Source organism: Neoarius graeffei, chromosome 17, assembly GCF_027579695.1.
Source record: "Neoarius graeffei isolate fNeoGra1 chromosome 17, fNeoGra1.pri, whole genome shotgun sequence".
Classification (NCBI taxonomy): Eukaryota; Metazoa; Chordata; class Actinopteri; order Siluriformes; family Ariidae; genus Neoarius; species Neoarius graeffei.
The window spans coordinates 56,275,068-56,298,412 of NC_083585.1; positions in this window are offsets into that span (position 1 = coordinate 56,275,068).

Below are 23,345 nucleotides of genomic sequence, written 5' to 3' on the forward strand. Positions count from 1 at the left end.
TCAGAGGCAAATGGCCAGATTGGTTTGAGCTAATCACTCTTTACAACCGTGGTGAGCAGAAAAGCATCTCAGCATGCAACAGCAGAAGAGCACATTCGGTTCCACTCCTGCAGCCACAAACAGTAATCTTAGAATCAAGAACAAGCTTCTATTAAAGTGGCCGGTGAGTGTATGCCAAAGAAAAACTATGAACAATAAAAACAATAATCCTACAGTGCTTTTGAAATCTCATATCTGATTGGAAAGATATTTTGGTGTTGATTAATTAATGATAACAGCAGCTCTGATAAGCGTGCAGCTGCAAATCCAAATTTCTTATTATTATTATTAGGGCCAAAGCACCAGATGTGCACAGTCTCCGGTGGCCACCGGAGGGCACTTCACAGAGGTGCAAGACCCTATTATTTTCCTAAGGATTCTTATTCGGTATTATTCTAATTCTTCTTCTCAGGCCCACTTTACACGGGGACGGTCTGAAACAAAAACGCAAAAGTCCGTTTTCGTTCTCACTTTTTTCCGCGTCTACACGACCGTTTTCAAGGAGGAAATCTGCGTCTATACGGTGATGCATAAATGTGTGGAATTCAATTGGATGTTTAATAGAGTGTGCCGAGCGGATGGAGTAGTCAGTTAGAATGATGAGCAAAACAAGGAAAATTCTTGTATAAAAATAGTTTTCTTTTTATTCTTAAGCCGGCAGTTAACACAAACAGGACAAACAAACAAACAAAAAACTGATGACAAAACCAACCAAAAAAAAAATTCTGGGACAAAATGCCCACACAAGCTAGGCTACTCTGGCATTACTCACACAGAGCTCAAGTCATGCGTCCTCTCCCTGCAGAGGCCATCCCCCGAATGAACAGTGCAGCGCATATTTAAAAGACTACGGCACAGTCTTAACACAATTAAAATCAATCAACACATCTAGACAGATTTTAACAGTTCTAAACATTTTCACTGCATGCATTACACTCCTACAACAATGTGCAGACCTTAAATATTACAACAAACACTTACGTAAGATTTTTAGACCATTTCTCTCCGCTCTAATGAGCTGCTTTCCCGCGCATCGCGGAAGAAACCTTGAAAAGCGCTTTCAGACCTGCATTCTGGTTTGGTCCCGCACCCGGAAGACTACAGCAGGTAAATAGCTACAAACATTTCTGGCTGGTGTTAGATAAACTCTAGCAGAAAAGGATTCAGATGTTAAACGTGCGCACTTAATGAATCTTTACATGCTATTGTTTATAGTGAAAACTAATAAATGCTTGCGCTGTTTAAACCTGTGTCGCGTCTTTTACTATGAACACATGTACCAAACATTTCAGGTTTACATATCAAAAAGTTGTAACAAATGTACCCGTAACAAAACATACTTGTAAAGCCCCCATTACCAAACCCACAACAAACATACAACACAGATTGTATTTGGAATGTCTTTGCAACTGTGGTTTAGTCCATTTCACTTGACCATTGAAACATGACCAGCGGGAGGAACCGCTGTTTAGTGACAGACGCATTGCGCTCTATCACAGATGTGCATGCCAGGCGGTGCTGTGAAAGACCTCCGCTATGTCTGCACGCATGCGCAACGTCTTCCGTCTTGTCTGATCTGCACATCTGCGCCGCGAAAACTTTGACTACTCTGGCTATGGTAAGTAAGAAAGTAAGTAAAAAAGTAAGAGCATGCTATACCCGCCTCTGTTCATTAACGGTATATGTGCAGATTCGGTATAGATGTTCGAAGGACTCCTGGACGTTTATTAAAGCTGCCAGAGCAGCTTGAAGGTCCGTTGGATCGATGTAATCAGACATGCTCTTACTTTTTTACTTACTTTCTTACTTCCCGGGCTGGCATGTACAGTATATGACATATGTATGACGTAAACGTGTACCCGACGCAAGCAGATCCGAGCGGAGTTTCGCGTATTGGGTAGTTTAGATGGATATGCAATGGGGGCCGTTTTTAACTTATCCACTTTGGAAGGCGTTTTCAATTTTTTCCGTTTTTCAGCCTCGGAAACGCCGTCCCCGTGTAGACAAAAGGCACTTCCGATAAAATATTTAGTCGTTTTTACCCGACAGCGTCCTCGTGTAAACGGGCCCTTATTATTATTTTTCTTCAAGACTTGGCCATTTTTGAGGTGGTTCCCATGGGTGAAAACTCATGCAAGTTGGTACACACATCAGTCCTGGCCACCGCTACTCAGGGATAGAGGCTTGGCCCCAGGTGTGTCCGGGGGACTCCATAGTGCCCCTACATGTTATTGAGGCTTTTGCCTGGTATATAGTTTCACCTATCCGTGTGTAGGGTGCTACAAGAGGAACAAAATTGTAATGTGCATTGTATTAGCCATTGTATTAGCCATATTCAACAGGAAGTAAGTTATTTTTGGTTTTGTGCATTTTGATTTCCAAACGTGTTACATTTTGATGTACTCCTCCTAAGCAGTTTGTTGGATTCGTGCCAGATTTGGTACACCGGAGGTGCTTGGGTCCTTCATCGCTGCTTGCGGCTATTATTATCTCATCTCATTATCTGTAGCCGCTTTATCCTGTTCTACAGGGTCGCAGGCAAGCTGGAGCCTATCCCAGCTGACTACGGGCGAAAGGCGGGGTACACCCTGGACAAGTCACCAGGTCATCACAGGGCTGACACATAGACACAGACAACCATTCACACTCACATTCACACCTACGGTCAATTTAGAGTCACCAGTTAACCTAACCTGCATGTCTTTGGACTGCGGGGGAAACCGGAGCACCCGGAGGAAACCCACGCGGACACGGGGAGAACATGCAAACTCCGCACAGAAAGGCCCTCGCCGGCCCCGGGGCTCAAACCCAGGACCTTCTTGCTGTGAGGCGACAGCGCTAACCACTACACCACCGTGCCGCCTGCTAGTGGTTAGCGCTGTCGCCTCACAGCAAGAAGGTCCCGGTTCGTGCCCCGTGGCCGGCGAGGGCCTTTCTGTGCGGAGTTTGCATGTTCTCCCCGTGTCCGCGTGGGTTTCCTCCGGGTGCTCCGGTTTCCCCCGCAGTCCAAAGACATGCAGGTTAGGTTAACTGGTGACTCTAAATTGACCGTAGGTGTGAATGTGAGTGTGAATGGTTGTCTGTGTCTATGTGTCAGCCCTGTGATGACCTGGCGACTTGTCCAGGGTGTACCCCGCCTTTCGCCTGTAGTCAGCTGGGATAGGCTCCAGCTTGCCTGCGACCCTGTAGAAGGATAAAGCGGCTACAGATAATGAGATGAGATGAGATTATTATTATTACACTTGTAATACATTGCTGATTCTGGCTCTGACAGTTCCTCAACCTCAATCACTCCAGTTCATAATTCGTCTCCATAAGACATTTTTGTTTCATTATATTCCTTGCAGTTGGTACAATTTTGAATTATTTCTCTTTCCCAGAATATAAACAACTACTGCAGCCTTGATCAGGCAGTCACTAAGGATGACTAAACGAAGAATATAACTGTATCATCATCAAAATTGGAATTTGTCCTTGGTCTTTTGTTTGTCCTGCGATCTTCACTCATTCACACCATCATGAAAGTCAAACCTTCGCTCTCATGCAATGTTTCTCTTTTCTTCCACAGGATCCCAGTCTCGATGCACACCTCTAATCTCAACCAGATGCCCAGTGAAAGGGAAGAAAGCAACCAAAAAAAATAGAAATTACACCTTATCATTTGTCACGTTCACGTGCATGATGTTTATGCTGAAAAATATTCTTAACACCTTTTTTCTGACAGCTTGTTACAGACAGAAGGTTTAGTGTGAAATGGTAAATAAGTCACGCTGCAGGCTCTGTTCACCAGGGAGGGATTTTGATTTCATGACTCATTCAGGGACAGAAACATGCACGAGCATAAGTACACTTAATAAAAGAGAAGAGAGAAGGGAGTCCACACATAATGTTAATGTTACATTGGAGTTTACTGTTCAGACACAAAAATCGGCCATTATTTCCTACATTTAGATTGTGACATTATTGTTATTGCAGCAGTCTCCCATAAAAGACATAAAAGGTAGCGAGGCTGGCTTGTATATTAGCGACATAAAACTGCGCCATCTTCCCCACTCCAGGAAAACAACCAGCATTCATGGACCCCCAGAGACAGACAGTGTGTCTGACTGACCCTTCAGTTATAGAAGTAATGCTCGAGGATTAAGAGCTGTGCTAATATTCACAGAAACAATTTAATAGACTGTAAGTGAAAAATAAAACCCTTCAGGAATGCTTTTCTAGTGAGCGGTGTGATTCTTACCGTCCTGAAAGTTGAGTATTTTCCAATAACAGCGCAGTCTGAAGTGGTAGAACTGCAACATGCCAATGATGACAGTTCTTTTTTTTTAATTAGTCATGAAAGAAACTTCTGTTTATCGTTACATTAACTGTTGGTGAATATCTGTGAAACAAGTTAGTTCCTGGTATCACGTCCATGCTGCTATAAACAGTAGCTCCATCACCTTTTTTCTTTTAAAGTCTATAAAAAAAGAAACAAAAGACTTGTTTTTGTTACCAAAAAAACAGAAAGCAGGAAAACTGACTGTTACAATGTCCTGACATTGGAGACTCCTTCCATAAATGTTAAATCGACGTTTCTGTATGTGCTACTCAGAACGTTTCCAGTGCGGCCTCTACTGCATCTCACTTCCGGGTCACTTCCTGGTTTTGCACCATATAAGCAGATCGTTGATATCGAGTTATGACAAAGCCTTGCTGATTAATACTATTGTGTACATTCTGAGCCAGTTATGCCTGTTTATTTCCCTGTTTATGTTAGCAAGTCATAATGCTGAGATATTATCTCATAATTAATTATGAGATAGTATTAGTTACTCGATACTAATTCAGAATTAATAATTATGAGATACTCATTCAGGGCGTCACGGTGGTGTAGTGGTTAGCGCTGTCGCCTCACAGCAAGAAGGTCCTGGGTTCGAGCCCCGTGGCCGGCGAGGGCCTTTCTGTGCGGAGTTTGCATGTTCTGCCCGTGTCCGCGTGGGTGTGCTCCGGTTTCCCCCAAAGACATGCAGGTTAGGTTAACTGGTGACTCTAAATTGGCCGTAGGTGTGAGTGTGAATGGTTGTCTATGTGTCAGCCCTGTGATGACCTGGCGACTTGTCCAGGGTGTACCCTGCCTTTCGCCCGTAGTCAGCTGGGATAGGCTCCAGCTTGTCTGCGACCCTGTAGGACAGGATAAAGCGGCTAGAGATAATGAGATGAGATACTCATTCATATTTATGAGATGCAAGTCATAATTTTTGAGATACCAAGTCAATTATTTGCCGAATACTGAGTCATAATTTTGAGATATTAAATCATACTTATGACATACCAAGTCATACTTGAGATATAAAGTCATTATGATTCGACGCTATGCATTAATTTTGAGATCTGAGAAACAGCCATGATGATGAGATACTATCCCATAGTCTCAAGACATTATCTCATAATTCCAAGATACTAAATCTAAATTATGAGATAAATTATCATTTTGTGATTCCTGATTTGTCAAAGCATTCCAACAGTATCGAGATCATGTCTCAAAATTGTCACTTCTCACAATTATGACTGTATCTCTTAATTATGATCCTTCTCAAGTTTATAAGTCTCAAACTAATGTGTGTGTACTGTATGTAGAGAGGCAAATATGATAGAGAAAGAGATCAAAATTCTGAGATATTATGAGATAGTATCTCAAAAATAGATCATTTTCACATCATTTTGACTTTGTATCCAGTTTTTTTTTATTACATATGTGTTTTTAATTGTTTCTTTGTTTGTTTCTTTGTTTCTTTGTTTGCTTTTTGAAGGAGTGGAAATGGGGTTCCATAGATTCATGCTCATGGGGTTCCATAGATTCATGCTCTACATCTACATATTTTCCCCCCTTTGTTTGTTTGTTTGTTTGTTTGTTTGTTTGTTTGTTTGAAGTGGCAGTGATGGATTTTCATCGATTCATGATCAGCATCCTGATAGTATTTTTGCCCCCTTTCACCTGTTTTTGTTTGTTTGTTTGTTTGTATTTTAAAGTGGCAGAGATGGGTTTCCATAGATTCGTTATCTGCATTCTGATTGTATTTTTGCCTGTTTCGCCCATTTTTGTTTGTTTGTTTGTTTTTTGAAGTGTTGGAAATTGATTTCCATCGATTCATAATCTACATTCTAATAGTATTTTCACCCCTTTCACCTGTTTTTGTTTGTTTGTTTGTTTGTTTGTTTGTTTGTTTGTTTGTTTGTTTGTTTGTTGAAGTGACAGAAATGGGTTTCCATAGATTCATGGTCTACATCATGATAGTATTTTTGCCCCTTTCACCTGTTTTTGTTTGTTTGTTTGTTTGTTTGTTTGTTTGTTTGTTTGTTTGTTTGTTTGCAAGAAGTGGTGGAAATGGGTTTCCATAGATTAATAATCTACATCCTGATAGTATTTTTGCTCCTTTTGCCTGTTTTTGTTTGTTTGTTTGTTTGTTTGTTTGTTTGTTTGTTTGTTTGTTTTGAAGTGGTGGAAATGGGTTTCCATTGATTCATGATCTGCATCCTGATAGTATTTTTGCAGCTTCATCAGTTTTTGTTTGTTTGATTGTTTAACTACAATTCTTGAATTCTGTTTAAATGTTGATTGTGGACCTTTTATAAAATTTCAGCACGCAGGTCTTCACTCTGCCCATTGTTATCATCTCCTGACAGAAAACTTCACCTTATTAAGAATGAACTGTTTTACTTTGTTAAATAGCAAAATATTTTATTCTATGATTCATATTAAATAATGTGAAGTGTCTGCCGTACGAGTCCCTGTGTAAGTTGTAACCATAGAAACAATAACATGTTAGAACATTAGCACTTGAGCTGCAGAGCTTCCCTATTATCAGAGTTTCATCACTATTATCAGAGCTGCTGTTATCGAAAATTAATCAAACAATCAGATTCTGACCAACCAGAATCCAGAATTCAGCATCATTCTGGTATTAACTGAGCAATAATCTGTTTTTTTTTTCTATTCTAATCCGATTGTCTTCACCAGAGGACTTGACAAGTGTTTGTCTTTGTCTATTATTCATTTATTTATTTTTATGTAGAGTATACAGCAGGGTCGACATCTCCTCTGGTTTCAGACAAAGGGTGAAAATTGCACTAATGATCTCCCTCCTCTCGCTACCTCAGGTGCTCCTCCGCTTTCTATGCTCACATCACGCCTCTGCACCCTGTCATTTTCCTCTTCATCACCCTCTCCATGCACAACACCACCAGCAGCAGCACAGGCGCTGAACGCAGACAGAATAAAATGTTTCATGTATAATTTCCCCACGCAAGAAAAAAATAATAAACTTAAGTGTTATAGCCTCAGGGGTGACGTGTAATAGTTACAAATGAAAGAAAAAACAACTTCAGTTTCTTAACCATTTGGATAAATGGTTTCCTCATACCAGATTTCTAGAGATGAATATTGATATGAATAATTAAAGGACTCTTGCACATTAAAACATGATTTTTGAAATCAATAACCAGCATGGTTAGACTTTTACAAAAGCATAGCTATGTGCATGGATCAGATTTTATTAAAAGATGCCTGATAAACTTCAGGTTTAAGGTCGTGGACCTCAAGTTCGTTAGGTCTAATCCTGCATGACTAGCTGGTTCACTAAACAATCAGTCATAAGGTCAAGATCCTGCTAACATGGACAAACCTATCGTGTTGGGACGTTCATGCGTAAGAACGCTTTTGAATTGAAAGCTAATTAGTAACAAAAAAAAACATTACCACATAACCAAAACAAAGTGTAACGAGCTAGTTAACTTAACAAGTTAATACATAAGACATAACCAGCTAGCAAATTTAATAAGTTATTTACAAAACCTAATTAGCTAGCTAATGTAACAAGCTAATTTACAAAACTTAACCTAAGTGGGAGGTTTTTAACCTTCATGCTTACATAAGCAAATGGTCAGATATGAAGCTTACAGGAAAAACAAAGATCCTACGGTATTTATTAACATGAACGTACAAACATTCATTCATTCATTCATTCTGAAACTATACTTTGAGTTTATTTCTAGTTTGAGAATTTGAGCCAACTCAATTTGTTAGAAAATATTATGGTTTCAGAGGGGAACCGTCAGGGCCTTCGAGACCTTCAGAGAAGCTCAAACATATCAGCATTTCAAATGTTATGTTTAATTCCTTTCGTTCTTTCTTTATAATTATTCTCTTCTAATTCGGCTTTATTTTCTATCAATCGTGCTTCAGAAATGAAAGCGTTACTGTCCTGAAAACATTAAAATCGAGTTATCCAATGAGATGTTTTTGTTTGTTGTCTCTAGGCTGAGAAGAGTTTAGAGCTGCTCACTCATTGGTTAGGACTTCATTGCCGGGACAGAAGGCCATGGCAGTGTATGTTTATGTAGGAAGTGACAGATGAATTAACCAATCAGATTTTGATATATAGTGGGAGGGACCAAAAAATTATCACCTTAGACATTCTCGAAGGCCAATACGAGCTTAACTACGAGTCGGCATCATCAGCGCAGCAGTGAAGTCACCTTCCAGCCGGTGTAGCATTCATCAGTAGTGTTAGTGAATGCTAATAAAGCAGTCAAGCCAGCGCTATCTATCAAGAGCAAGTAGCACAGGCTAATGACCGAGAAACTCAGATTTCTGTCTCCAGACTCTTCTTCCATGCTGCAAGCTCACTACAGTGTTTTTCACTCAGACTTAAGTATTCATTTCCCTGTGTAATTTACTGAGTTACTTTTAAAATCAATATCAACAGCTATACACAATGGAGCAACCTGGCAGCCTGATGCTAATCCCTTGCAAAATCCTTTGCCCTGTTGCTTTTTTAGTGTGTCTGAAGTCCCAGCTCTAATAATAACAGTTTGCCACTGTATGGTATTAAAAAACAACCTCAAGTTGTATGATTATGTACTGGAGTGATGTAGCTGAGTTTGAGGAACTGTTAGAGCCAGAATGCTGGTCATAGTTAATTTAATTAAAATGCAATAAAACATTCTAGTTTAGGCCACACCCACTTAATATTTAAAGCAGCATTGGACTAAAGGTCCACCAACCAGGAAAAAACAAAGAAAACAAGTCAGAATTCCAACTCGGGGGGCAAAGGCCAGTCTGCTGAACTCCAGGTTCAGCAAGTGACGTCAAATCAACATGGCTGCTCACAACATCAGCAGTAAACACAGTAGCACGTCTTCCCCTTAAATGAGTTATTCTGCATGGGTCATTCTAGAATTCGGGGTACATTTCACGTCTCCGAGGTAAACCTTTTGTTATTTTCCACAAAAGAGATATTTACTGAATCAGTTTTAAATAATAATGCAAATTATGGCAAACTTTCACCAATAGCGATGCTTGATGTCCATTATAGACCCAATTTATCCATAAAACATTAACTAAATGAGTCCCACCCCTCCCTCCACATTATTGGGTGCCTTTGACTCCTGATTCATCCATTCAACTCGAATAAACAGGAAGTGATTCAGTCTAACAATCTGTTTTTTGGACCTTATTCTATTAACTGTTATAAAATCAATTGCACAAAAAGTCTATTTTGTGTATTATGTGAAATTTATCCGTCCCAATGTTTTTGTCAACTCTGTTAACTCGGTTATAAAACTGCATAAAATCCACAAAGACTTTTAATAACACGCATGACACCTGCACCGAGTGATGTCACTTCCTCTGGCGGGAAACTTCAGAAAGGCAGTGAGGTGTGTTCTGTTTCTTCTCTCGTTAATTTGAACAAAATTTTGAGGATTTTACACTGAGTAGATTAATTATTTGTCAAATCTGTTCTTGTGATATCAAAGTGAATCTTTCAGTAATTTTTTTAAAAACAATAATATGATTCAAATCCATAACATTCGGGGGGGGATGTTTGTTTGTTTGTTTGTTTTTTATACATGCTGTGTGGTAGCTAGTTTGAGGTCAGCATGCGGAGTTACGACACAAAATGGTGGGGGAAAAAGTCAACTCTGTTACCGTCCATTCTGTTTGATGGGTTACCCAATTTGCCGACAACACAGTTGACGACAGAGTCAACACTTGAAATGTACCCGCAATTATAGAACGGGCCAGATATAAAATGATTTACTTTCGATCAATCAACATACAAACATATCCACTTGTTAAAGCTATAACGCTGACTTTACAGCTGTATTGTAGTGAAGACCACGTAAACCGAGACCAAAGGGGTGTTCACACGGCACGTATTTGCATCGATGCTGCACCGATGTATTTTGTTGCGATATATCTTACACCGGTGCAAATTTTGTGGAGCGTTCACACATCACAAACCTGCTTACTAGAGAGAAGCGTGTTAGCACTGGTGCAGCCCCACTTGCGTTCACACGGTAGTTTTTGCGACCGTGCTATACGACAGTAATAATGCGGAAATGAAATATGCGCATGCGTGAAAATGTACTTCCTTTTCCTGGTTGTCATGGCATCACCAAGCGCCGGGAAAACAACGTGGATGAAGACACCAGTGTTGCCAGATACTGCTGATGTTTTCCAGCCCAAAATATGTTCAAATCCGCCAAAATGCACTTAAAACCGCCCAATCTGGCAACACTCGAAGACACGCAGTTCTGTTGTTGTTGATATTCGCCATTTTGGAAGCGCAAAATACCAGGATGCAAATTATGCAATGCCCGTATGTAATCAACTCTCCTCACGCGTAGCGAGTCTACCCCTGTAGCGTTCAGACGTCCCATTTTATATCGGTGCTGCCCCGCAAACTAGCATTTACTCCGGAGTAAATTTCTTAAACCACCTCCCGAGCAGGGTTAGATTTGCACCGGTTTAAGCAGCTTTCAGGGGCTACACCGGTATAACTTTGTACTGTGTGAACGCTCTACCGGGGCAGCCCCGGTGCTACACCGGAGTAAAAGTTGCCGTGTGAACACCCCTCAAGTCATGACCAAGAGTGTACCGAGACCGAGACAAGACCAAGACTTTGAGGGGTTGAGATCAAATCAAGACCAAGACGAAGGCAGAACCAGACCAGTGTGTGTGAAGGGGGTGGGGGAGGGGTGACGGCCATTACAGTGCTGAAAATTTCAAATTTGTAATGAGTCACGTTATTGGTTGCATTTGAAGCAGGAAGTTTTACATCCAACATACATACATTAACAATGTTAACAAATAAATCAGACAATGCACAGGCAATTTAGTGAAATCCACACAGTTGTGGTCTTGACCGGTCTTGAAATAAAATCCTGAGGCTCTATGTCTGAGACTGAGACAAGACTGAGTAAAAATGCAGTCAATTCCGAGACAAGACTGAGACATTCCTTTAAAAAGTGGTCTTGAGACGGGGCTCGGGTACTACAATACTACTATGCAGTTCACTGTTTTGAAGAAGGACTGTAAACATTTCCTGTATATCACTCATCATCACAGTTAGCTAGCTAGCTTGTTGCTAACAAAAACAACAGAATGGAGTCCATATTTTTTGCCAACTTCGTAGTGCTGACTTAAACCAAATGCAGCATAATTCCAATTACAGATCCAGAGATGAAATTTTGGAGTAGTAAACAGATAGAGATACAGATAGTGTGATTGTGAACGTCCTTAATTTAGACGTAGAGCCATTCCTATTAGATTTATTAGATTTTAAGCACTTTTCTGGACATTTAAAACACACAGTAAATATCCAAGTTATTAATGAGGATTCCAGATAGTATATTCGGTATCCCTACTATAATCCTGTTACACATGATGGAAAGCTAATACCATTGTGATAGAGTATTCTTATTTAGCTTCACTTAATTCAACTGTCATTCCTTGTCATATCCAATCCACCAGCTTGCTTTACCAAGATATATTTACCTCATGTTGGCTGGAGCATGTCCAATTATCCGAGCAGCTCTGCCGTGCCTCGCCGAGGCCACATGGGCCGGAGTGATTGGTTCTCAATGCCAAGGCTCCACTGGAACTAACTTCATTTCTCCTGATGTAAAAGAGAATCCGCCGCAGCCGCCCGTAGCCTGGCCAGGCTGAAAATAGTGCTTTTGATGGGCGGATGACACCAGGCCAGGCTGACGGGCGTAATGGATGAAGCCCTCAGCTCATTACTGCCTGAGCTCTGGCTAATGAATGCGATGCTCTCAGTGCTCACAACACCTCGGGGAGTCCTGTGGCACACTACTTGATGTTCATGGTCACTTGGACTGACAACTTAATGCACGAAAGAGCATTTATATCTAGTGTTGCTAATGGATTGCTTGAGGTTTGAAGAGGTACAGAGTCAGAGATAAACTATAAAATACATACAGACTTACATTTATGTCCAAGAAAGAGTGAAAAATATTTGAGCGAATTGTAGTTACTATACTTAAAGCTCGGGGAGAAAATTTTGGCAGATCCAGTAAAGCAAACTATATTTTGAAAGGATTCAAGCAAGAAATCCTACCCCTTCCCTTTAGAACACATGAACGCGCACTGCCCAACTACTGCCGACTGGAGGACGAGTCCATGAGAGAGAGCATGGGGGCGTAGCACATCATATCATTGCCCTGTCCATCTACCTCATGTCTCATTCATAGATGAGAAAATACCTAGCATTTTTATAAATAATTTAAATAAAAGATTGAACATAGCTATTGTTTGTCGATTAGCTCACTAGCTTTAGCAATATATCTGCAATATGTCTGCGTAGCCTTGTGGAATGAGTCACATGATGCAATGAGTCACAGGCAGGGAGGCCATCCAGTCATTTCATTCAAATGAATTGACTGGCTTTTTACAGTCCTGTGACTGCCACAGATGATGGATTTGTTTTCCTTTTTATTGTCAGACCAATGGATTTAATCATTTCTATCGGAATGTAAAGAGAATTTCAAGAAATATAACCAAAAAAATGTTGCTAAAACATTACTTATCCTCGCTTTAAGTATAATTTTGGTGCATTTATGCTTTGCTTGAGTTTTATCAAAATGAAATATGTGCACTTTTAATTAATTCCATTTCCAGGAAGGGAAAAAAAAAACAAATAAACATACTTTTTTGCTCCTTGTGCTTAACAGTTATCCCACGAAATCGAGTCGTACATAAGCTGATAGCCGATGAGACGCGTAGCACCGAGTCGGCTATAATTCATGTATGACGAGATTGAGTGGAATAACTGTTTTATTCTCTTCACAGTCACTGGATTTTGAGAAACAAAGCATTTTTATTTTATTTTTTACAAATTCAATGAATAAAACTTTATACAAAGTGTCCACCAAAATCATTTCTGCTTAGAAAACAAACCGGCAAAATGACAGGAGCAATTTGTGAAAAATGTGATAATAATAATACCTGGAAAAAAAGATGCATTTTTACCATCAGATACTTTTATTCCATATTTTGTTGCTTTTTTAAAATATTTTTTGGGGGTTTGTTTTCGAGTAGAGTTTTTATTTCATCCTTGGTTGGTTCAGCAACACACTCCGCCATTTTGTTTTTCTCTACTCATGGTATATGAGCTGATATCCTAGTAGTAGAGTAGCCAGTCAGAGTGCACGATTGCTCATATCCAGTGAATGTGACTAGAATAATTTTATATGGACCTTCAAAGTACTTGTTAAAAATCTCAAAGGCCAATGGCTGTACACTATGCTTGATCAAATAAATAGTCTCCAATCAAGTTAATAAACTAGCGTATCAATTTTTTTTAAATGTTATCTTCATTTTTCACTCTACCTTTATATTTTGCATTCCATATGCACTTTATTGGGCGGCACGGTGGTGTAGTGGTTAGCGCTGTCGCCTCACAGCAAGAAGGTCCGGGTTCGAGCCCCGTGGCTGGCAAGGGCCTTTCTGTGCAGAGTTTGCATGTTCTCCCCGTGGGTTTCCTCCGGGTGCTCCGGTTTCCCCCACAGTCCAAAGACATGCAGGTTAGGTTAACTGGTGACTCTAAATTGACCGTAGGTGTGAATGGTTGTATGTGTCAGCCCTGTGATGACCCGGCAACTTGTCCAGGGTGTACCCCGCCTTTCGCCCGCAGTCAGCTAGGATAGGCTCCAGCTTGCCTGCGACCCTGTAGAAGGATAAAGCGGCTAGAGATAATGAGATATTTTATTTATATATATATATATATATATATATACTGGGTGCGATTTGCTGGGGGGGATGGTGGGGATCACCCCCCCCCCCCCTCTGGTTTTTATCTCTGCTGAAAAAAAATCCTCGGGGACAACCCCGTCAATAAAACAAACAAACCAAAAAAAAAGTTGACATGACAGGCATGTTGTGACACAGTTTTCTATGGTCTACATTGCACTCACTTTCAAAATGACCCGAAGTGGCAGCTTTGATGTTCACGAACGTCCCCAGCAAATAGATACATTGTAGATAATAACAATATCCAGAGTGTGAACGTGGATTTAGCGCCATGAATCACATCCTTACTGATGAGCGCAACAGAATGAATGTATCCACACTGACAGCCTTCTTTTCCTCGCTGTCAATGGGCCAGACGTGCGTTCCTTCCCTGCTGAGAAATTCGCAGAAATGTGGATTAAAGAAGGGCGAAACGCGGCGCATAGCGCACCGACGGGAAAGCAGAAAAGGCCACATGAACTGCGCCATCAGAGCAAACTGTTCATTTAGTATTCATGTATTTCAGTGATTTTCGAGTCACTGTCCATTTAATCCGGAGGGAGAGAAACATCACAGCAACGCGACAAGCAATGCAAACTTTATTGTGTTAGTGTTCATGTATTTAGTCAGAGAGATAGGAAGATGAATTTACTATCTCTGATTTAGTGTTCGTTTTCATTTAGTGTTATTCATTTGATATCATCGGATGTTATTGAGCTGTTAGCCTATTGTTACCTTAATTTTGTGACGTTTCATGATTAAAAAAAAACCAAACCATCCCCCCTTCTGGTTTTTTGACAAATCGCACCCTGTATATATATATATTTCTTTTTATTTTGGTAAGCGTAGTTTGGTCGGGCAGTTGCAAAATAAGAATTTTATTATCCAATAATAAACCGCTGTGTCTGTTATTGTGTATATGACAAATAAAAAATCTTGAATCTTATCATGCGACACAATGTAGCTAGCTCTACAGCTATCTGTGCGAGCCTGAACATATACGATCCACCAGACTGCAGGGTTAAACTTGAGGACAAGTGTTCCTGACTCTTCTTCAGTTGAATTTTTCAGTACACTGGAGTAAAAAAAAAAAACTCATTAAATGAGTCTTTACCTGTAGAAGGCAGGAATTCCATCTATACTGAAGCATCTCAATGTAGGTTTGGCAAATAAGGTTAAGTGGCTATATTTTCCAATGTTAGCCTGATTTCTTTGCTCATGCGAGGTTAGGCTAGAACTGACTCTATGAACTGGCTCTATAGAATTGACTCTATAAAATACTATAAACAGGAAGCAGTAAGGCATAATAAATAAAACAATGTCAATATTTGGTGTAAGACGACCCTTTGCTTTAAAAACACTAGTAGTCTCAGGTCTAATGAGTGCAGTTTTATGCGGAAATGAGCTGTCGGTTTTACCGAGCATCTTACAGAACAGTTCTTCTGGACACTTTGACTGTCACACTCGCTTCTTCATTTTGCACCAAAACCCAGTAACCTTCATTATGCTTTCTTTTTCATCTGAAAAGTGCTCTCTTATATAATATCCTGCTCAGATACAGACTTCTTTTTTCTGTAGCATTTAATTTTGTGCAGGAAAATGAAACAAACATTTGGAACTCTAAATTGTTTTTTTTTTTTTTTTGGTAATATGTTGACTCAAGGGGCAGCACGGTGGTGTAGTGGTTAGCACTGTCGCCTCACAGCAAGAAGGTCCGGGTTCGAGCCCCGTGGCCGGCGAGGGCCTTTCTGTGCGGAGTTTGCATGTTCTCCCCGTGTCCGCGTGGGTTTCCTCCGGGTGCTCCGGTTTCCCCCACAGTCCAAAGACATGCAGGTTAGGTTAACTGGTGACTCTAAATTGACCGTAGGTGTGAATGTGAGTGTGAATGGTTGTCTGTGTCTGTGTCAGCCCTGTGATGACCTGGCAACTTGTCCAGGGTGTACCCCGCCTTTCACCCGTAGTCAGCTGGGATAGGCTCCAGCTTACCTGCGACCCTGTAGAACAGGATAAAGCGGCTAGAGATAATGAGATGAGATGAGATGAGATTTTGACTCAATAATGTAGAAGTCCTAAAATAGAAATAGATAACAAAGTTTGTATGAAAAAAATAGGGTGCCTCAGACTTTTGCACAGTACTGTATATTCTGGACTGCGCATTCCAAGTAATGGGGGAGCTGGAGCCAATGCCAGCTGACTTTGGGCGAGAGGTTGGGTTCACCCTGGACAGGTCACCAATCTATCACACCTATGGGCAATTTAGAGTCGTAAATTGACCTAATCCACATGTCTTTGGAGTTTGAGAGGAAACCAGAGCATCCAGAGGAAACGGGCATGGGGAGAAAATACAAACTCCACACCGAAAGACCCCCATCGATCGGCAGGTTTGAACCCAGAACCTGCTTGCTGTGAGATGACCGTGCTAACTACGGCACCACCATTCTGTCCACTGAAGATATTTTACTCCTGATTAATTCATTAACAAAGTATGTAGCATTAGTCATGCAAATGATCAGCGCACTTCTTGAAACTGAATTATGTTTTCAGGTGAAATGGTAAGTTGCTTTAAAACAAACAAACCAAAAAATTAATCAAGCAGTTTTAGACAAGTGATAAAAAGTTACTTTTCACATGAAAACATGACATTAAGGTCATTTCATCAGTTGAAAATGTTCACTTTGTACTTTTTTTTTTTTTGGCTGACTACTTGAGTAAAATTTTGAGACAATAATTTCTGTGCAACTTTGTGAAAACACATGCCATACTCTCTAAACACAATTAAATGTGCAGTGCTAAATATATATTACATTACAGGCATTTAGCAGACACTCTTATCCAGATCGATGTATGGTACAGCATACCCAGAGCAGCCTGGGGAGCAGTTAGGGCTTAGGTGCCTTCCCTTATCAAAAAGAAGTATACTTCAAGTTCATGTTATTAAGTATACTTAAGTAGAGTTAAAGTATATTTCCTTAAGTATACTTTTGTGCACCAAGTATACTGATATCAATGTACTTACAGTATACTTGTAAGTAAACTAATCTAACACTTCTTGGGACTAAATTGGCCCACTTTTAGTTTATAAAACGTATACTTTAAGTCTAAGAGAAGTAAACTTTGAGTATACAACTAGTAGTTTTTATTTTATACTGCAAGTATACCACAAGTAAACTTATATACTAATAGTTTACTAGTTCTATACTTGTAGTCCACTCTTTAGTTTACAAAAGCTTACTTCATAGTATACTGGAAATATACGGGTACTATGAGTTTACTTGTTTTATACTTCTAGTCCACTTGTTAGTTTCCTAAAGTATACTTTGTAGTATACTGGAAATATACTATTGGTTTACTCGTTACACACTTCTAGTCCACTTTTTAGTTTATAAAAGTATACTTTATAGCATACTGGAAATATACCATTAGTTACTGGTTATATACATCTAGTCCACTTTTTAGTTTTGAAGTGTACTGCAATTACCCTTCTAGGTATATGATTAGTTTTCTAGCCCGAACCCTTACCTCATGCACACTACCAGGAGACAACTTAAGTGTTTTGTAGCTTAAGTTACAATGAAGTTATAAATTTAAGAATTCACAAAATAACAACAGATACTCAGGATTAAGAACATATTCATTTTCTTTAAAAATCAACATTTAAAGCAACATTGTATTAAATGCCAAAGTATAAAAACATGGCAATGACGACTGAAATTGAGATCCAAGCTCTAAAGAAAAATAAATAAATAAAATTAATTATCCCACTCAGGAGAAATTTAAATAAAAAAAAAAAAACCTTATATGGAGCCACAGACATACCTAAGAGTCAACAATGCTGAAGCACAATTACAGAGCAAGTACACTTAAATATAAGGCACAAATATTTTAAGACTTTATTACACTTTTGTTAAGTATATCTTGATCAAAAGTTTAAGTATAAGCTTAATATACTTCGACTTTTCTATATACTTTTCAGAATAAGCCAAGTATACTTATGTATAACTTTATTAAGTATATCTCTGATAAGTAAATATAAAATAAACTGAAAGCATACTCTCTTATTTTTAGTTTAACCCTCATCCTACCATGCTATTTTACACCTTAATCTTACCATGTGGGGTCCGTTTGGACCCCAATACTTTTCTTTAAAATTAAAGCTTATGAAGACAAAATCACCAGATAAGTTTTGTTCAGAACATCTTGTATTAATAACAGCAATACACTAAAGGGCCCAAGGCATAAAGAACACACTTAACCTTCATCCTACCAGCCAATTTTACATACACAAACTACCAGGCGGGGTCCGTATGGACCCCAGGAGGGAATACCTTGAAATCAATGCAGTAAGAACCAATTCAATGCAGCAAACAGACATAACTTTATTGAAGAACAAAATCCACTATGGCTGAATATCAATGATGTATTATAAATGCAATAACATTGCAATAATATTGCAATAACTAGCATACATGTAGCAAATTATAGCGCCACAAAAAAAATTGGCATTATATACATGATTTTTGCAGCTCATGCAGCTGTAAAACATTCTGGATTACAACTTAGGTCTTTTCTTACAGAATTTAAAACAAAAAAGTAATTGTAAAATAATTTAGGGCTTTTGTTTTGCAGCCTGTGCTTATTGTAGCAGTGGGGTCCACACGGACCCCAAGAAGGAATGCCTTGGTAGTTTCATTATGGAACATAAAAGAAATAAAAGAAGTTAACTTTCAGTGTGCTATTCAATTATAAAATGAAAGACAGATAAACTTTACTCTAGGGTCCGGTTGGATCCCAGTAACAAATTAATTATACCTTCACAATGCAAAAAGCTGATCTTCCGGTGCTTTAGTGTTTTAATTAAGACATAAATTCCGACAAATTTATAAAACGGTGAGGCAGTATGTCACATATTTTTAAACTGGCAAACAAACATATAGGTGCGGGGTCCAGATGGACCCCACTTGGTAGGATGAAGGTTAAAAGAAGTCTACTAGAAGCACACTTCAATAAACTAATTTTTTGTAAGGGTTGCTCAAGGGCACTTCAGCCATTCCTGCTGGTCCAGGGAATCAAACCGGCAACCTTTTGGTTCCAAAACTGCTTCTCTACACTGCAAAAAAATTGAAAACTGAATTTGAGGAGAAAATTACTTAATACTCGTGAAATTATCTTGCTGCATGGACAGATATTTTTACTTGATAAGACATCTTAGAATAAATTGGTTGCAATCTAGAACTAGGTTTAATAACCTCAGAATTGGTGTTTTGTATTCTTCTAATAGGAAATGTTATATTTTCACTTGCTAAGACATCATTTTTTGCATTGTAACCTTTACGCTATGGCTCCCCTTATTCAGCAGTAATGCATTATTGCAGAAATATGGTGGACTGTTTGGGGGGTTTTTTTTGTTTGTTTTTTTTTTGCTTTTTTCCTGGTGTCATTATGCTCTTTGCTATGCCTGGGGCATACACAGACCAACTCAGTCAAACAGCCATGACACTCACATTTCAGAGATAGGTTGTGTTGTATTTCATGTTGTTCGAATCTGCCCGTGTCAGTTCAGAGACCATCATAACAGGGAGGTTTTCAGGTCCCTTAGCTTACCCCCCTCAGGCCTGTCAAAGGTCTAGAATCAATATCACAATTCCACATTTTGTTGAATAAACTCTAGATGAGTGTACACTCACTGGCCATGTTATTAGGAACACCCATCCATCCACCTTCTGGTTGGTGCAGTGATCTAATCAGCCGATCCCTTGACAGCAGCACAGTGCATCAAATCATGCAGATCCAAATCAAGAGCTTCAGTTAATGTTCACGATGTTCAAACATCAGAATAGGTAAAGTTGTAATCTCAAAGTGTGACTTTCTTTCGCTGTGGCATGGGTGTTGGTTTGAGCCAGATGATTTGCATTTGGTTTGAGTATTTCAGAAACTGCTGATCTCTTCCTGGGGTTTTCACACACACAGTCTCTCTACACAGAATGGTGCAAAAAACAAAAAACATCAAGTAGGCGAGCGGCAACAGTTCTGCCGGTGGAAACAAACGCCTTGTTGATAAGAGAGGTCAGAGGAAAATGGACAGATTGGTTCGAGCTTTTTTGCCAGGAAGGATATAATAACTCATATAATCACTCTTTACAACCGTGGCGAGCAGAAAAGCATCTCAGCATCTCATCTCATTATCTGTAGCCGCTTTATTCTGTTCTACAGGTTCGCAGGCAAGCTGGAGCCTATCCCAGCTGACTACGGGCGAAAGGCGGGGTACACCCTGGACAAGTCGCCAGGTCATCACAGGGCTGACACATAGACACAGACAACCATTCACACTCACATTCACACCTACGGTCAATTTAGAGTCACCAGTTAACCTAACCTGCATGTCTTTGGACTGTGGGGGAAACCGGAGCACCCGGAGGAAACCCACGCGGACACGGGGAGAACATGCAAACTCCGCAGAGAAAGGCCCTCGCCGGCCACGGGGCTCGAACCCGGACCTTCTTGCTGTGAGGCGACAGCGCTAACCACTACACCACCGTGCCGCCCGCATCGCAGCATGCAGCAGAAAACAGAAAATGCACAACATGTTGGGTTCCACTCTGACAACCAAGAACAGGAATCTTAGAATCAAGAACAAGTTCCTGTTAAAGTGGCCAGTGAGTGTTATATTGTGAAAGCATAACAATATAGGCTATGTAGAATAATAATAGTGCCCAAGAAACTGCTAGAACATCTCTAAGAATATATCATTTGCAATGCTGCAATAATTATGTGTGAATTTGCAACATGGAAATCATCTGTATCTACACTGTAAAAAATGTCTGTAGAATTAACAGGGAATTTATGTAAAATCATGACATAAAAAAACTGTAAATACAAAAACAATGAAGCAGTGTGTAATTTACATCAATATACTGTAAAACTCCTCACCAAATACCACTGTTAATTTAACAGTAAGAATATGTTGAATTGATCATATTTTTTTGTAGAATTTACAAATTGTTGTAGTTTAAACACAGACAAACTGTAATACTAAAACAGAATGTGATAGTTAAAATTACATAATTGCCCTGTTAAAAAAAATACAAAAACGGCCACTGTCGTGGCTCAGTCGACTAAGGCGCCATACTGTGAATCTGGGGACCCGGGTTCGATTCTGACCCAAGGTCATTTCCCAGTCTCTCTCTAGCTCATTTCCTGTCTCTACACTGTCCTATTCAATAAAGGTGAAAAAAGCCCCCCCAAAAAAATATCTGTCTAGTAGATCATTGAAACCAGCATACAAAAATCCCGTTGCTCTTACGGAAAAAAACTGGCAGCTGGAGTCACCAGAAAAAATCCGTAAAATATACAGCAAAACGGTAATTGCTTTTACGGTACAGCTTGTACATTTTACAGTTAAATCCAGCATATAAAACACTGGACTTCTGTTATATTTGCTACTTTAAACTGTAAAATGTACATGCTGTGCTGTAAAAGCAATTACCGTTTTGCTGTATATTTTACGGATTTTTTCTGGTGACTCCAGCTGCCAGTTTTTTTCCGTAAAAACAACGGGATTTTTTTTACAGTGTATAGCAACAGCGTAGACAGAGACTTGCAATTTGAATTCTGGACATAACGGATTAAAACTGTGTAGTCACTGATGCGGTGATGTTTTATTTAGCATTTATGGAAGGGGCCTTCAGTATCAGCACTTTGTAACACTTAGACGTAACGTACGGACAGATGAGTTGACATATTGTGTGTTCTTGCTGACATGACGGAAGAGAAAGTAGGTCATGCAGCAAGACAATGAACCCAAGTCCTTTTGGAATGGCCAAGCCGAAGTCCTGACATGAACCCAATAGAAGATGTTGTGCGAGCAGTTCATCCACCAACATCCCTGAGTTGAAGCTGTTTAACATTTTAGGAAAAAGTGTAATTGAAGTTATTGCTGCACCAGATACTGAAAGCAGAGAGTGACATACAATATAGATATTTAGTCACTGCCTAAAGCCTAGGTCACAACCGGACGTACGATTTTTTTGGCCGTGCGATTTTTGGCGTTTCCCAAATCGCTGCGTTTTTTTTGTTCGTGGAGAAAGACGCACATTGGCCGTAAGTCTGTCTTGCAACCTGAAAAAAACGTAAGCGCCCGTAGAGTTTGTTTGACATGACAAAGAACCTCTGTGGCCAGTCTACGGCTCGAAAATCAGCACGTCACACGCGCGCCCTCCGTGCGTTTCTTGCGTTTTTTGCACGTAGACCGGCCGTAGGAGCACGTATGGCCGGTTGTGACCGAGGCTTAAAAGCGGAGCTCCTGATGAGTTAATGAGCAAAATCTTTGCAAGGGCACAAAATCAACCTGAATAGAATAATAATATCATAGCACCATGACTGAACCATCGAATTGTGTAGTGTCGTGTATTTCACCTCAATAAATCGCTGCATTGTCTTGTGACATTATTGTGAGACCAATAATGAGATACACATCGCAGTTATGTATTCCTTTCTCTGATGCCACATGCCATCCACCAGAAACAACACCAGGCTTGTAGTAATCGAGTCCGACTCGTGCCCTAATTTTAAGGACTCATGACTTGACTTGGACTTGAGCACTGATGACTTGGACTCGGACTCGTGCATTAACTGCATTCAGACTCGTAAACTGGAGACGAGGACTCTGATTTTTTTTCTTTATTTTTTGTAACATGCCATAATAATTTGGCATAAGATATTTATATCTACATTAATTTTATACTAATTTAATGCAAGAGAATGCACATTTACCTGTTCATACGTCATGTTCAGGAACAAACTAATGTTAATGGCGCTAAAATGTCTGGAATTGCTAAAATGCCCCTAGGATTGTCCGCTTTGCTTATACAGACTTCTCGTGCAGTGGGAAAAAATGCACTGCTATGTGTTCCGTATGTAGAAGAACTATCGAGGAGACGACGGGGACAACCTCAAACTTCAATCATCATTTGGCAAGACCACACCCAGAGAAGTAAGTGACATGCTATGTTCATTGCCCTGTTGATAGCAGGGCTTGCTTGCTGACCGATGAACTAGCTAGTGATAACCCTCTCTCATGTTATTTGCCCTGTTGACAATTGTGCTTGTGTCGGACTCAATTCGGATCAGTCGTGGATTCGACTCAGACTTGACTCGAAATTTTCTTTAATGACTTGGACTTGACTCAGACTTGAACACTGGGGACTCGAGATTGGACTCGGAATCGAGGTTTAGT